The sequence below is a fragment of the Papio anubis genome, chromosome 7, assembly GCF_008728515.1.
Source record: "Papio anubis isolate 15944 chromosome 7, Panubis1.0, whole genome shotgun sequence".
Lineage (NCBI taxonomy): Eukaryota > Metazoa > Chordata > Mammalia > Primates > Cercopithecidae > Papio > Papio anubis.
In genome coordinates, this window is record NC_044982.1 from 95126201 (window position 1) to 95138080 (window position 11880).

General features: G+C 41.1%; 1 pseudogene across 1 annotated transcript; it reads left to right on the forward strand.

Annotated features, from left to right (window-relative positions):
- Positions 1–6061: 6061 nt before the first annotated feature.
- On the forward strand, positions 6062–9686 carry LOC101019171 (annotated as a pseudogene). The gene has a single exon (XR_161245.5). The product of XR_161245.5 is annotated as a transmembrane protein 214 pseudogene (transcript).
- The last annotated feature ends 2194 nt before the right edge of the window (positions 9687–11880 follow it).

Sequence of the window (11880 nt, forward strand, 5' to 3'; positions counted from 1 at the left end):
TCAATTTATCCAATGATAATATAAGCGTACCAGGCTACCTGCTTCTCCAAATATGTATTCATAAGTAATAGTAAAAATGATGATAATGACTCCTTTTTGAATGCTAGTGTTTTCTACATGTCAGACATTATGCTAAAACCTTTGCTTGAATTAGCTCATTTTGTTCTTATCACAACCCTAAAACATGTTCTATGATGTCATTTTACAGATAGAGAAAACCAAGGTTATTTAGAGGATAAGCAACTTTTCCGAGTGAACAAAAAGAGACCTAGAGTGAACAAAAACAAAAACTGGCCTGTTGGCCAGGTTGGCCTCACTCTTTTAATTCAAGTCTCTCTTACTATAAAACCAGTGTCCACAGATATTTGTCAACATTATAAATAGGTTCTCAGATTAAATATTATTATTTCCCCCTTTAAAAGACATATATGAGCATACACTAAGCCATGAAGTAAATGATAGATAATAGATAGGTGATAGATAGATAGATAGATACATAGATACATAGATAGATACATAGATACATAGATACATAGATCACACACATACTTGTTTCTTTCCAATTCCAACAGCCCACTCTGTTTTTCCCATGACTCTGAATAGATTATTTCTGTTACTTTGGATAGGTGGGTTGATTTCATAAAACAAAAGATAAAAATAAAATATTTTATCACTTTTAGATATAAATGACTTGTTTTTGCAATTTATAGATCTACTTAAATAACGAAAATTCAAACTTGTTTCACAGTTAAAACTTCTTCCTTCCCACTTCCAGAAGTGGATTCGGATTCAGGGGCCTAATGTTCACACACTTTGGTGTAGAGCCTACTTTTTGAAAAGGGATGCAAATTTTGAAATATAAATTTAGATACAAAAGTGAATATTTAGTGTGATGTCAGCAAGAGGGTGGATTAGGAAGCTCCAGTTCACAGAAGGCAGTGGTACTCACTGTAGTATATGAAAACCACAGAGGCACTTCCGACCATTGAACATCTAGAGTCAAGAGATTACAGGCCAAGGAATGCAATAGAACATTTAGGACACCCTAGAAAAAGCTGGAGTGAGATATTTTGGGAAATTAAGACACTTAAAAGAAGCCAGGAAACACACAGAGACACACACACACACAGAGGACCACCAGACAGAATGCATACCCAGAAAAGATCTGAAAAGACATTAAGACTTCAACCCAGGCTAATGTCAAGGGTGGGTGGGCCTACTAAGTAGTAACAGTCTTCCACATCAGTTTGCAAAGATGGGGAGAAGTGTCTGCTTTTTCAAATGCCCAATTTTTAACAACAACAACAAAAATAAGGCATAAAATGAAATAGGGAAATATGACCCATGTAGAGGAACAACTTAAATGTTGTTATTTATATATATACACACACGTAATGGAATACTATTTAGCCATAAAAAAGAATGCAATTATGTTATTTTCAGCAATATAGATGAAACTTGAGGTCATTATGTTAAATGAAACGAGCCAGGGACAGGAAAGACAAATACCATATGTTGTCATATGTGGGAGCTGAAAAAGTAGAACTCAACTAGGTATAGTGGCTCACGCCTGTAATCCCAGCACTTTGGGAAGCCAAGGTGGGTGAATCACTTGAGGTCAGGAGTTCAAGACCAGCCTGACCAACGTGGTGAAACCCCATCTCTACTAAAAATACAAAATGACCCAGGCATGGTGGCACATGCCTGTAACCCTTGCTACTTGGGAGACTGAGGCAGGATAATCGCTTGAACCCAGGAGGCAGAGGTTGCAGTGAGCCGAGATGTTGACATTGCACTCCAGCCTGGGTGACAGAGAGAGACTCCATCTCAAACAAACAAACAAACAAACAAAACAAGGACTCATGGAAGTGATTAATAAAATGCTAAACACCAGAGGATGGGAAGTGTGATGGAGGGAGGATGAAGAGAAATTATTTAATAAGTATAAACATACAGTTAAAATAAATAAACTCTAATGTTTGATAGCAGAGCAGGGTGACTATAGTTAGCAACAGTGCATTGTATATTTTAAAGTAGCTAGAAGAGAGGGCTCGAAATGTTCCCAACACATAAAAATGATAAATACTCAAGGCAATGGACACTCCCAATACCCTGACTCGATCATTACACATTCTATGCATGTAACAAATGTACTCATATATACCCCATAAACATGTAAAATATTATGTATCAATTTAAAAAAGGATGATTCCAAGTTAATAACTTAGCTTCATACTTTAAGATACCATAAAAAGAATAAACTAAACCTAAAGCTAGCAGAAGGAAAGAAATAATAGAAGTTAGAGCAACAGTGTGGAAGTTCCTCAAAAAATTAAAAAATAGAATTACCATATGATTCTGCAATTCCACTCCTAAGTATATAACCAAAAGAATTGAAAGTAGCGTCTCAGCAATATATTTGTACACCAACACTCGTAACAGCTTTATTCACAAAACCTAAAACATGAAAGCAACTCAAGTGCCCATCAACAGATGAATAGATAAGCCAAATAGGACATATGCATTCAGTGAAATATTCAGCTCTAAAAAGGAAGGACATTTTGGCATATACTACTACATGGATGAAGCTTGAGGATATTATACCAATGAAATAAACCAGTCACAAAAGATAAATACTGTATGATTTTAATTAACCCCCAAATAGTGTCATCATCCCAATACTTGCAAATGATCAGAGAGAGCAAATAATTGACAGGGTTACCATTGGATGTTGAGGCCTAAGTAAAACCTGGGATATATAGCTCACTCATCCCAGCCATCCCATGCTTTCTTGCATACAACACTTAGGTGGTCTTTATCACACTTTGTCAGGGTAGAGAGGCAATCATCTCTATTTGTGTAACTCCTGTTCCACTCTCCTCAGGCCAAAGGGGAACAACTAAGACGGACAAACCTTTTCTTAAAATAGATTCTGTCCACTCCAAGTGCTAAATGTTAGAAAAAGTAAATACTTGGCATAGTATTCGTATCTTAAAATTGGCTAGTTACCATGAATACTGCAAAATTTTAAAAATACAAACATCAAAATCAAGTATTTATGAAGTTTCCTTAAAGGACCATCTCTCTCACAGCAGAGATCAATCAATATTGGTTGCTCAAGATTACAAATATGTGTATAGAAGGGTCAAAGCTATAAAAAGAGTAGTTTCTCAGTAAATTTAAATCAGCAACGAAATACAAAGTTAGAAGAGATACAGCATCCTATATTATCAAACACATTCAAGTCAATTAGTTCATAACATCTGTTGATATTTATCCACAATAGTCTAAAAAATCACTTTCCTGTATCAATGCTTGCTACCTTTAATTTGTACAACAAATCAGCAAGCTAGGTATTATTTTGCCTATTTTACAGATGCAGAAATTGAGCAACAGGAAGGTTGAAGGCAACATAGTCAGGATAAGAATGAATGAGAGGAGGCCCAGTCCTTGGGAGGAATTGTAGCCAAGTTTCATCTGTAGATCTCCCAGTGATCCTCCAGCCTTCAATTTGTTTTAAGGTGTATCTGAGCTAGTACTTCCCTAGGAGTTTCTCAGAAGCAAATCCAAATCTTCCCTTAAGTAAGGTATTTACTCTAAGATATTCAAATTATTTCTACAAATAACTGTACAGAGTTAAAGATTTCCAGATAACAGAGAAACCAAAGACATCATAACCAAGAACCAACAAAAAAGAGAAACTGACCCACAAAATATTTAGATTTTGTGTGATCAGTCTTTAAAATAAGTGACCGTACTATGTGTAGAGAAACAAAGATAAGCTTGAAAATGTAACAGGGAACAAGAAATGATAAAATATAATATAGCATATTATAAACTAAAGGATGAAGCTAAACTTCTAAGCCTAAGGTACAATAATCAAAATCAATTACTCAAAGAGTAGGTTTTACATTAGATTACATATAGCCATAAGGAAAATTTTAAACTAGAAGATAACTCAGAAGAAATTATCTAGAATATAGCTTAAAAAGGACACAAAGGTGGAAAAATTAGAGTAGTATGAAAATATAGTAGATTCCACGAGATCTAGCCTTTACTTGAAAAATTGTGGTCCCAGAAGAACAGAAAGTTAAAAATGAGGCAATATTTGAAGACATAACAACTCAGAGTTTTCCTTAACAAGGCAAAGCTTCAACCTACAGATTAAAGAAACTCAGTGGTACCCAACAGGATAAATATAGATATTCAGCTAAATACATTAGAGTGAAACTGCTGAATATCAAGTCAAAGAGAAAAATCTTAAAAGCAACAGAAATTTTCTTTAAAAAGACATTACTTTTATTGAAACCATAGAATTACAACTGATATCTCAAAAGCAACAATAGCTGGAAAACAATGGAATGACATTTTCAAGGAAACAAAAGAAAATAATTGCTAAATTACTAGATCCAGGAAAATGCAGCTTAAAAATGAAGTTGAAATAAAGACATTTTCAGACAAACAATAATATAAGACTGCAGCAGACTGTACTAGACAATTAAGAGAGGAACCTCTGACATTAAAAAAGGTAATCCTGTTAAAAGACATGGGGTGATGGAAGAGGTAAAGAGCAAAGAAAGACAAATTGGGATGGGAGTAATTCCAAATGCAAATCAAACAATAATGCTTTAGTTATACATGATTTTCTTTTCTATTTCTCTGATTACTAATAAGAATGAACATTTTTTTCCTGTGTTCATCACCATTCATGACACTCCTTTGAGAAATGCCTGCTCCTCACCTTTGCCTTCTTTTCTATTTGTTCACTTGTCTTCTTGTGATTTATTTGTTATTTATTTCATATAAATTATATCATTTTTACTTATTTTTGCTGTGCTTTGGTCTTAAAAGTTTTTATTTTTTATGAAGTTAAATGTATCAGTTTCCCTTTATAGATATAACTTTTACTTCAATGTTTAAGAAAACTTTTATATCTCAAGACTAAAAAGTAAAACTCAATGACGGTTTGATTTGCAACATTAGAAAGGAGGGGTTGGAGATGGATTCTCAGCTGACAGCTTGTATAAGTGGATGGATGGTAAATCTACCTACTGAGAAAAAGGACACTACAAGAGTACTAGGTTTTAGGGAAGGGGAGGAAGATTACAAATTTATTCTTGGCCACATTCAGTTTGAAACGCCTTTGAGTCTTCTATGATTAATATATTATGAGGGAAAATGGTTACATGTATCTGGTGCTCCTAAGAGGTTTCAGAGATGGAGATGTTATTTATTAATTATTTGTATGACAGGGGAAAATTACAGCCATGAGTGTAAATGAGCTCACCTAAAATGAGCGGAACAGTGGTTCTTAACTAAGGGTGATTCAAATGTCCTGTGGAACATTTGACAATGTGTGTAGACATTATTTTGTTGTCACAACTTGGAGGAGTGAGAGGGGAGTGTCTCTATCAGATAGAGGTCAGGGGTTCTGCTAAACAACCTACAATGCACAGGACAGCTACCATCATGAACCCCACTTCATAACAAGAAATTGTCCATCCCACAGCATCAGTAGTACCACAGTTGAAAAAGAGAGAACTCAAGAATCACCTGGGTGTTAGGTTTCTGTGCTCCAGGTTGGCTAACTGAGAGGTGAGAGAGCAAAGAGAAGAGGGCACAGGCCGTGTTTTGAGCAGCATTTGGTGGCTGTGTAGAAGAGGGCAAATTTTCAAATGACATTGAGGAGGAGCAATTACTAATTTAGGAGGAAAACCAGGAGTGTTAAGTCATGGAAACCAGAAACCAAAGAGAGAAAGTGATCAGGGATGTCAAATTCTAGTGAATTTAATCAAGTTAGGAATAAAAAGTATCAAATCAGACAGAGGTCGTGTAAATGCAGGTTTTGATGACCTTACCAAGAGCTGTTTCAGTGGAGTGATAAGGGCAAGAAGGGAGCAAAGTCAGATGAGAAGGTATTGAGGATTGAGTGGGAGATACAGAAATGAAATTAGCAAGAATAAGTAGCTCTTTCAAGATATTTGGCTGCGAATGAAAGAAGAAACAGAGGTGTGAAGTGGAGTGAGATTTTTCTTTTCTTTCCTTTTTTTTTTTTTTTTCTGAGGAGAGATTTAAGAATACTTAAAAGCCAATGGACAAAAATAACAAATGTTGGCAAGGATGCAGAGAAAAGGGCACTCTTGTACACTGCTGGTGGTAATGTAAATCAGTACAGCCATTGGAAAACCGTATAGAGTTTATTCAAGAAACGAAAAAATAGAACTACCACAAAATCCAGTAATCCCATCACTGGGAATTCATCCAAAGGAAAGGAAATCAGTATATCACAGGGATGTCTGCACTTCCATGTTTATTGCAGCGCTATTTGCAACAGTCAAGATAGGGAATCAGCCTGTGTCCATCCACGGATGAACAGATAAAGAAAATGTGAGTTGTACGCACAATGCAATACTATTCATCCATTAAAAAGACAAAATCTTGTTATTTGCAGCAACATAGATGGAACTGGAGGTCACTATGTTAAGTGAAATAAGCCAGGCACAGAGAGACAAATACCATATGTCCTTACTCATAATGTGGGAGCTAAAAAGTTGATCTCATGGAGGTAGAGAGGAAAATGATGGTTGCCAGAGCCTGTGGTAGGAGAGATCGATGTGGCGAGAGGGATGAAGCAAGGTTTGTTAATGGGTACAAAAATACAATTTGATGGAAGGGGTAAGTTCTAGTATTCAATAGCACAGTAGGGTGACTCTAGTTAACAATATATTTTATATTTTAAAATAGCTAGAAGGGGGAAAGCCGGGGAAGAGGCCAAGGCGGGAGGGCTCTGACCCATGGCGGCCAAGATTGCTGGCGTGGGGCGCTGGTAGGTGGTGAAGAAGGGCAGGCGGCCTGGGGCCGGCGCCAGCGGCAGAGGCGGCAGCGGGAACCGCCGGACGCTCGGGGAAGCAAATGGAGTGTGGAAATACGACCTGACCCTTCCAATCCAGACCACAGACACCCTTTATGAGCGGGGCTTTGAGAATATCATGAAGCGGTAGAATAAGGAGCAGGTCTCACCCCCTGCTGTGGAGCCTAAGAAACCAGGGAACAAGAAGTAGCCAAAGAAGATGGCAACTCTTCCCAACCAAAACCAGAAGCAGGGCCGCTTCCGCAGCCTGGAGGAAGCACTGAAAGCTCTGGATGTGGCAGCCCTGCAGAAGAAACTGGACAAGAGTCAGAGCATGTTCTCTGGAAACCCATCCATATGGTTGAAGGACCTGGCCAGCTATCTCAACTACAAGCTACAAACTCCTCTAAGTGAACCCACGCTGAGCCAGCATACTCATGATTATCTCTACAGCCTGGTGAGCCGGGAGCTGCCTGGGATCATCCGAGGGCTGTTGGCGAAAGCAGCAGGGTCTCTGGAGCTCTTTTTTGACCACTGTCTGTTCACCATGCTGCAAGAGCCGGATAAGACACCAGGGGAGTCACTACATGGTTACCGCATCTGTATCCAGGCCATCCTGCAAGACAAGCCCAAGATTGCCACTGCAAACCTCCTGGATCTACTGAGGTCCCACCAGAGCCGACCAGCAAAGTGTATGACCATCATGTGGGCCCTGGGTCAAGTGGATTTTGCCAACCTCACCGAGGGACTGAAAGTGTGGCTGGGGATCATGCTGCCTGTGCTGGGCATCAAGTCTCTGTCTCCCTTTGCCATCACATACCTGGATCGGCTGCTCCTGATGCATCCCAGCCTTACCAAGGGCTTCGGCATGATTGGCCCCAAGGACTTCTTCCCACTTCTAGACTTTGCCTATATGCCGAACAACTCCCTGACACCCAGCCTGCAGGAGCAGCTATGTCAGCTCTACCCCCGACTGAAGGTGCTGGCATTTGGAGCAAAGCTGGATTCCACCCTGCATACCTACTTCCCTTCTTTCCTGTCCAGAGCCACCCCTAGCTGTCCCCCTGAGATGAAGAAAGCTCCTGACCAGCCTGACCGAGTGCCTGACAGTGGACCCCCTCAGCGCCAGTGTCTGGAGGCAGCTGTACCCTAAGCACCTGTCACAGTCCAGCCTGCTGCTGGAGCACTTGCTCAGCTCCTGGGAGCAGATTCCCAAGAAGGTACAGAAGTCTTTGCAAAAAATCATTCAGTACCTCAAGCTTACCAACCAGGAGCTGCTGAGGAAGGGCAATGGTAACAACCAAGATGTTGTCACCTGTGACACGGCCTGCAAGGGCCTGTTGCAGCAGGCTCAGGGTCTTCAGCTGCCCTGGACGCGGCTCCTCCTGTTGCTGCTGGTCTTCGCTGTAGGCTTCCTGTGCCATGACCTCTGGTCACACAGCTCCTTCCAGGCCTCCCTTACTGGCCGGTTGCTTCGAACATCTGGTTTCTTACCTGCCAGCCAACAAGCGTGTGCCAAGCTCTACTCCTACAGACCACAAGGATACAGCTGACTGGACAAGACACTGCCTGTCTGGGGCTCCCACCTGCTCACCATGGTGCGGCCCAGCTTGCAGCTGGCCTGGGCTCACACCAATGCCACAGTCAGCTTCTTTTCTGCCCACTGTGCCTCTCACCTTGCCTGATTTGGTGACAGCCTCACCAGCCTCTCTCAGAGGCTACAGATCCAGCTCCCTGATTTCCTGAATCAGCTGCTCCACTATCTGAGAGAGCTGCTCCTGCTTTTCTACCAGAATGTGCTGCTGCCATTGTGGCACCTCTTGCTTGAGGCCCTGGCCAGCACCCACGAGCACTGCCATGAGGCATGCAGAGGTGAGGTGACCTGGGACTGCATGAAGACACAGCTCAGTGAGGCTGTTCCCTGGACCTGGCTCAGCCTACAGGACATCACAGTGGCTTTCTTGGACTGGGCACTTGCCCTGATATCCCAGCAGTAGGCCCTGCCTCCCTGGCCACTGATTTCTGCGTGGGCAAACCATCCAAGACTGCAGCGGGTAGAAGGTGGCAGTTCTTCATGGGAGTCTTTTTAAGTTGGTGCCTGAGTTCTCTCCTAGGCAAGTGGCCAGTTGCCTCCACCTCAGTTCTTCCATCTTTGGTGGGGACGGGGCCCAGCGGCATCTCAGCCTCGTACCCACAATTCCACTGAACATTTTTCTGGCCCTACTGCACATGGCCCCCAGCCTCCATCCTTGTGCCGCCCTTGCCCTCTGCCTTCTGCTTCCTTCCATCTCATTTCTAAACCCCAAACAGCTCATCTCTAAAAAGACAGAACGCCCAGCATGTGGCTTCTGTGTTCTTCTGACAAATGATTCCTGCTTCTCCAGACTTTAGCAGCCTCCTGTTCCCATTCTTGGTCACAGCTCTAGCCACAGCAGAAGGAAAGGGGCTTCCAGAAGCCCCACTGAGAAACAGCAGCCTTACCTCCACCTGAAGCCCAGGTGTGGCTGTCAGTGGATATGGGGGACTGCATGGAAATGCCTCTCACTTCAAAATGCCCAACCTGCCCCAAATGCCTCTGAGCCCCTCCCTGTCTCCTCCTTCATAGTCCTACTTCTTCCAACTTTCCATTCCCCATCATGCTGGGGGACTCTGTCACAAGGTTCAGCTTCTCTCCACTGTCCACCCCTCCTATCATCTGTCTGGAGAGCAGAGCCCAGGTAGTTGTGTGCCTTGGGCCCAGGGAACCCTCCATCAACCTGAGACAGGACTCAGCATATGGTTCTTGGGTACGCCTACCAGGTGGAATAAAGGACACAGATTTGAAAAAAAAAAAAAATAGCTAGAAGACTTGAAATATTCTTAACACAAAGAAATGGTAAATGTTTGAGGTGATGGCTATCCTAAAAACCCTGATTGATCATTACACATTGTATGCATGTATCAAAATACTGCATGTACCCTATAATATGTACAAATATTATATATTGATAAAAATCATAAAAATAAAAATATTTAAATAGAAGCAGGGCTACCCAGGTACCACCATGCTTGAGAGGCCATCTGTAGGTACCCTGGCCAGTGACCCCAGCTAAGGCCATTCCCATTGACACATCAGCCATGTGAGCAGAGCCATGGCAGACCTCCCAGCCTGACCATCTGCTTGCTGAATTCCATGGAGCGACCTTAGTCAAAAGAGGTGGAAAAGAAGACGTGGCCAACCAAAAGGAGCTTGAATTTCTGACCACAGAATTCCTGACCATAAAATTATGAGCTCTAATAAAATGTTTTCAAAGGCAAACAAACAATGACAAAGGCCAATGGAGTAGATCCAAATGAGGGAGAACGAGAGAAATGTACTAGAGAGATCCTGACAGTGCGTGGATGTGGAGGATGGGAGAATTCAAGGGCCAGAAGGAAAAGATGACTTTAGGCAGGAGGAGAAATAGCTCTGCCAGTATAATAGGGAGAAGGAAGATGGAATGTGTTATGTGTAAGTGGATGTGCATGTAGGTTTAGGATCAATACTTCCAATCTAACAGCTTCTGCTTTTAATCTAAAGTAGGAGGCAAGTTCAACTGCTGAAAATTGGGAAAGAAGTGTGGAATGAGACTGTATAGAATGGAGATAGTTTTAAATATGCCTTGTGTTTGGTAGAATAGTCAGTGATAAAAAAAAGTAACAAGATAACACAATCATCCATCTGTCTCATTTCAGTTACCATCTCTCTCTCACTCTCTCCCATTTCCTCTTTCCTTTTCTTTCTCCCTCCTTCCCTTTCCCTCTTCCTCTGTGTCTCACCTCTCAGCCAACCTGGAGGACAAATGCCTAACAGCCAGGTGATTCTTGAGTTCTCTCTTAAACATCAAGTTTTAATAGATTTTTCATCCCACACAGGACATAGTTACACAGAAGACAATTCAGTGGAACATTTATTCTCTACTTTTTCTGCCTTACGACTGCATCTTTACATTCTAAGTTTCTAACTTATTATACAGTCATCAGAAATATGTTCAAATGAATCCTACGTAAACTCACTATCTTGGGCCATTTCTACTCCATAAAGTACCTGAAATGAATGATAACCTACTACACAACAGGTCTCTGCTTATTTCTGCTCCTCAATGGTATCTTCCCATGGCTGTCACAAGTAGTAGGCTTATTGTAGTCAGATTCACTTCAATTCTGATTCCTTTCATTCTAATTTGTGTGAAAGAAATTTGAGAAACTTACTTAAATTCCCCAAGACACTGTTGACTAATTATTAAATGGACATTATGATAACTGTCTTTCACAGGCATTGTATTAACTACTTATATACTTAAAGAGATCATAATTTCTGATTCAAGTTAATTGTCCTGGCATAATTATTAACAATGTCTTCTTTCTGTTCTTTTTTTGTGCTTTTTCTTTTTTTAACTTTTATTTTAAGTTCAGGGTACATGTGCAGGTTTGTTACACAGGTAAACTTGTGTTGTCATGGGGGGTTGTTACACAGATTATTTCAACGCTCAGGTATTAAGCCTAGTACCCATTAGTTATTCTTCCTGATCCTCTCCCTCCTCCCACCCCTCACCCTCTGACAGGCTCCAGTGTGTGTTATACCCCTCTATGTGTCTTAAAATTACCCAGGTTTAAATAGCAAGTTATATGGTTACCCCTTAGGGTCACCAGTGTGTTTGTAAAAATTTAAAAACTAGTTCTCCAGAGAGATAAAAAACTGATTTGCAGCATTTGTAAATTTCCATGGTGTAAATATTCCCTCTGTGGCCAATGTGTTTCGCTTACAGAATTCCTGAAAATTTAATAATTGGCTTATGTGAGCTAATAAGAGCTGGCTCTAGCACCATTGAAAGTGGCTCTCAAAATTAACTGCACATTGAATGACTTACGTAGCTTTAAATATGTTGGATTCCACCTGTATTGGTCTGCAGTTAGCCCTGGCATCAGGATTTGTAAAAGCTCCCCTGGTGATTCTGCTATGCAGCTAATCTTAAGGACTCTTGCCCTATATACCCAGCCTATGGTAAGTG